We start from the raw sequence: 6000 nt of genomic DNA on the forward strand, positions 1-6000 counted from the left end.
AAAACGATATAATGACAGAAGGATGACTCGTGGTCAAACGACCTGTAGTCTCGGAGGTACCGCTAGTCTTGGACTCCTTTTACCTTATTTCATTCTTACAATTTTTATTGCCGTTTTCCAGAAAACGATTGCTCCTTCGATAGAATGTTGACATTGTTAAGGGAATCGGGTCGTCACTCGAAGAGCTCTGTGAAAGGCGTTGCTATTTTTCTGTTTTGGGCTATTAAGTCAACACTTATTACTGTGCGATGTCATGAAAATGTGCCACGTTTGTTATTACAACAACTCAGATGCTACATGTCTGGTAAAATCAAACCTAACCCTGGACCGGTTTCTGCTTTGCTTCGACTGCTGGTAAGATCAATTGCCCCGTGATGAATGCCAGAGGCTTAAAAAGTTATCACAACGCAGCACAACAAACTGGCAATCCGTGTGTAACATCCTTCGCGTCCAGGGCCTGGTGTACGCCGAAAACTCTGTCGTTATATGCGTCAATGAGACATGGTTGAACCAAAATATCCGCAACATTCTGGCTTAACAATATTGAGGGGAGCTCGGTCTGATCGAGGTGGTGGTGGAGTTCTTATCGCATTCAAAACAGCCTCCTTCAAAGCTGAATCGGCAGCCGAGCTGCAACAGCTTGAGATCATTTTTGACGAAATTTCTACGCTTACTGGTCAAAGAATTTTGTTCTGTTTTTGCTATAGGCCATGAAGACCCAAGTTGGATGGATGTATTCGATAATTTTCTGCATGAAGTTTGTGACCAGTTCGACAATATGATTATTTCGATTTATGATTTTTTAGTTTGGTGACTTTAATTTGCCAGACATCCTCTGGGACTTCATTGACAGCGCATCGGGTGTTAACGAACTAGCCTTTATCGAAACCCTTCACGATCACCTCTTGACACAACGTGGATAATAATAATAATAATAATAATAATGATGATGATGATGATGATGATGATGATGATGATGATGATGATGATGATGATGATGATGATGATGATGATGATGATGATGATGATGATGATGATGATGACTCTTTAATATAGGACAGACTAGAGATTACAAAGAGACACGGAGGTGAGGGGCGTAAATGGCACAGGTGGTCAGGCAATGAAAACAAGTCGATATTACAATGATGTGCTGCTGCGTTACAAGATAAATATTATTACGGATACTACATAACAAAAGTCAATTTAGTTAAAATCCTAAATAATACAATTCCAAAGATAGAAACAATTAGTAACATACTATATAACAAATTAAAGCCAATTAAATTTAAACCTATAATAAATACAGTTACAAACTAAGTTTGATTTAATTACAAATTTTTATAACAAACTATATGTAACAAAACCTTTCTTTAACGAACGATTATAACAATTGCAAGCCAGGTAATTGATTGATTTTATGATATAATTAAGAATAGAGTTTAAAGGTTTATATAACAAAAGCTTAAGTTTGTCCTAAAATAAGTACAAGCCAGGTAATTGGTTGGTCTTATTTTAAATAGAAGTAAAATACGTAGTTGTGTAATTACAAGTTCTAAAAAGATAACCAATAACAATTATACTCCTGAATATAAAAACAATAACGATACTAAACATACCAAAGACTGACAGAGACTAAAAATCTAAATAATGTAGAACACTCTCTTGGCTTAACAGAGAGGCACCAGAAATCTTTGTAGCTCTTCTTTATTCTTTAAGGACTGGTTATTCACTACATCAACTCTACAACAATTCTACTCAATTATAATACGTTTACTCTACAAGTATCGCTCAAATCACGTCTTACTTTATAGTGTGCTGTAAACATGTTTACGACTGTCATTCAACCAAGGCCAGATGGTCCCAACCAGAGAAAAGGATTGGTTTTGCCAAAATACTCTAACAGGAAAGAACAACACAACTGTTCTAAGAAAATATAGATAGAAAGCGGGGAAACCAATCAGGCTAATAAAATCCTTAAGTGTTTTGCCTTGATTTCAAAACATAGGCTAAAGTTAAAGGAAGTAGGCAAACCTGTACACAGCAAAACAACAACAACACCAAAATGTCAAATAATCTGGAAAATATCCGTCAAAACTACCGAAAGGAAATAGCAACTGTATTCTAAAATTAAAGTGCAAAACACACCCTTACATTAGCTTCACTGCAATTATGCAATTCTTATCATTGATCGGACGATTATAGCTCACCACTAAATTTTTTTTTCGAGTCCAGTGGCCGATAGTCCCTCGACCGGGGAAACACTATTGTTTATCGATAAAAAGATAGCCTCAAATAATAGCACAGAGAAGCTAAGGGATAAAATATTGTTTGGCGTATTAAATTATAACCATTACAGTCATCCTTTAGTCAAGTTATTTCTATACCGATGACGAGAAGAAAGATTCGAAAAGCTGTCCATTTCTTGTCTCTTTTTCTCAATCAATATATCCGCACTTAAATAAAACCGACGTGGTCCAAGAAGGAATGTAGAAATAGGCGTAAGGGGAGAAAACACATCGCAAGTGTCCTTGTTTTGGTATTTTCAGTCTTCAGTCTTGAAACTGCCACAGAGGGCTCACCAAAACTGAACCATTCAGGCACAAGAGTTTTTTTTATGTTACTTAAAAACGCTGTCAAGCCTTTCACCTCTTCTCGGAAATAAGGAATTCTACTGAGCCTCACTTATATTTTTACAAGTGTTTAAAAGATAACACACGAAGCACACAACAAAGGTTGTTACTTTGTGAGCCTTACTGTACCCCTTCTATCAAGCTAATTCTAGAGACCAGGAAATTTATGAATTCGAGTTCGCTTGAAGTTGGAGTTACGTGAAAATAATTAGGATTTGCCGCGTTCTCTAACTTGAACTCAAACTCAACTTGAAGTCATGGTGGTTTCTTGATGGTCAACGACTCTGCTAGCAGAGCCTCTCCAAATCTTGCACTCAGATCTCCCACATTTCCAAACCTCAGTACGAAAATAAGCCTCTCCTTCTCCTCCTAATTTGGTGGATCAAGAGACACTCCGCTCGCAGGGTGGATGCCCGTATTCTAACCCCAGAAAGCCAGCCTATCTCGTCTGCTTTTGGTTTTTTGAGGAAAACTGTTGCTTCTAGTGCGCATTTAATGAGCATATCTACCCATTCTGTTATGTTCCATTATGAATACATAACTTAAACTTAATCTGCCTTAATTCTAACACAAAGAAAATTACTTAGGTCTAGGTTGCTACTGTTTATATTTCCTTGATTTGGTTTAAGAGATTGTCACAAACACGATGAGAGTCGTACAATATACATCAACTGTGTATTGAAACGACTTTCACCGCCTTTAGAGACAACAGTCCACTCCATATCCATCAGTCCACTCCAGTCCAGTCCTTCGCTTCTTATAACAGCGTCAACTGAAAACACCACAACATAAAACATTCACGGGAAAAGAACAGAAATAACAAACATAAGAGGGTAGCGTCGAACCTGAAAGCTATGTTTTCCTTGCCTAGTCCCTGTACAGCTTTCTCCCATGCCCTCACGGTCAGTTCGTTTCGGTGACGTACGTATCGCTTTTTCGCTCAGACCACGTGATCCGAAACGGATTGACCGAGATGAAAGACAAAGAGAGGCCTAGGAACTAGGCAATGTTTTCCTTACCTTCGGCGATTTTTTCTTTGTTTTCTCTAAAAGATTTCACGCAAACCAAAATATCGTAGGTTAGAGAGCAAGGTCTCAACAATCTTCGAGTATTTTTCGTAAGCGTTTTAGAATAAATACGACAAACTGAAGACGAAATGTCTGATTAGTACTTTTGAGCACAAGGATAATCCGTGCATAACTGTGCGCAGGCTACCAAATGAGCACCATATAACCTGTGGTTTTAGGAAATGTAAAGATGATTTAAAAGTTAACACAGAAACAGTTCGTCTTCTTGGGTGAACTTGATAAGCTTTCTCTGACTTGGCGAGTACATTTGTCTTTCTCACTCTTATATCTTTCCGAAATTGCATCATATCTTTTCAAAAATTCAGTTAGAACCAGCCCTACTGTAACGCAGTAAATCAGGACACAGTTCACTGCACGTGTAATACACGTGTAATACACGTGTACTACTCCACACAAGAACGTCCATCGCGTGCACGCTTTTTAACGCTAATTAACGAACACGCGATTACGAAACCACAGGTTCCCGCAAACAAACACGAACTATCTCCACCTGCGATTTTTGACACAACTATTTTGAGGGATGACTTTTTTCGCACTTCACTGCAATTTTTCTCGCACAAATCTGCGACTTCAACTCGCACGTGTAAACCAGCTGCGATTTCAGCACGACTCGCTGTACGTTTTCTGGAAATCCTATCGCATTAAGTTTCAAACATCTTCGACGACTTCGAAAACTCTGTGGTATAGCGGCGCTTTACTTGTGATATTTATCGAGCAAATGTTGCATTTTAAAAAACAGTGTGACAAAAATGAGGGCTGTCCAATCCACCCGAAATGGGTCCAATAGTCTAGGGATGGATTACACGGATTCAACTCAACGGAAATCAGGTCGCGAGGGACTTAAAAAAAAATAAGCTTAGGTTGTTACGGGTGGCTAAAAATGTTGCCAAATCGAGAAAGGTTCGTTGTTATTCGTTAGCACACGCTTTAAGAAATAGAAAGGTTCATAATGTTGCCTTATTGTTTTGCGTCCTGACTTCCGGTGAGCCGAATTTTCTGGGCTTATGGACGACTCGAATCAGATGAAGTGTGTTGGACATGGATGACAAAAACTGCACAAAAATCACATGTAAACGGGCCGTTAGGCTATGTTCACATTACACTTAAGTTGGCACATATCCATTATAGTATTGCGTGCACCTGCTAGCACAAAGCAGCGTGGTTGTTTTTTTAACTTCCTCTATTTTTATTTCCCTGTTTATGAAAACGAACTGAACTCTTGCTTCCAAGTGTGGCCATGGAAAAAGACAAAAAACAAAAAATAATCCAACAGGTGACTCCTTTAGTCAAGTTTGAATTTTGTTACCCAGTTCTTCTTTTTTTTTTCGCCCTTACTGATCTACACAAAGCCATTCCTCTGCTTAAATCCAGATGTCTATTTGAAATCAACTTAGAATTTATTAGGCAACAACGACACGGGGAATTCCCTGAGAAGATCAAAATTCACTACCGATCAGATTCATCAGATAGTTTTAACCGTAATTAGCATCATGGCATCTTCCTGTACACGTCAGTGAAACAGATGCTGTCTTACAAAGTTTCTAACTTTTGAGTCTGTGGATAAAATCTTAAAGTGTGACCACTCAAATGAAAGCTACTGAGCAGTACTTTCCTGTGGTGCTGTTTATTATGCTGTACAAGGTGATTCTAACTTTTGAGTCTTTGTTTTAAATCCTAGTGAGACCATTCAAATGAAGGTTCACTGAGCAGTACTTTCCTGTGGTCGTATATGTCTTTACAGGTGGTTCTCATTTTGGAGTCTGCAGATGAAATTCGTGTTGAATTCAAATGAATACTATATTTAAAGCTCTACTTTCCTGTGTTGTTAATTTTTCTCAGTATGTTAAAAGCCGGGACATTTTTAAGTTTATTATTGAAAGCTTAAACGCACATTTATGCGGTCTGTTATTTATACATATACTTGCAAATATTTTCAAAGAAAAAAAAACCGAACGAACTCGTGTACAACCCGACACTGATTACCGGATAAAGAAATTCATTGTATGCATCTAGTTCTGATTATATACCTCGGTTATAGAGAAATCATTGGATGCAACTAAGAAAAAGAATCGATCATGGAGCCCGAACAGAATATAGAATCGTTGTCGCGTGCTGTTCAGTATCTTTACTAAAAGCTGCACTTCCTAACTCTTCCGTTTCATCATTGACCATATGGCTAATTGCAGGCTAATTGCACTTACTAATTTAACTAGATCAGCTGGTTAGAACTTGAAAAGTCTAAACCCGACAAAAAGTTTGATTACCTTTCTATAGTTAAGCAT

The sequence above is a fragment of the Pavona decussata genome, unplaced genomic scaffold (assembly GCF_977016875.1).
Source record: "Pavona decussata unplaced genomic scaffold, jaPavDecu1.1 SCAFFOLD_602, whole genome shotgun sequence".
NCBI classification, from domain to species: Eukaryota; Metazoa; Cnidaria; class Anthozoa; order Scleractinia; family Agariciidae; genus Pavona; species Pavona decussata.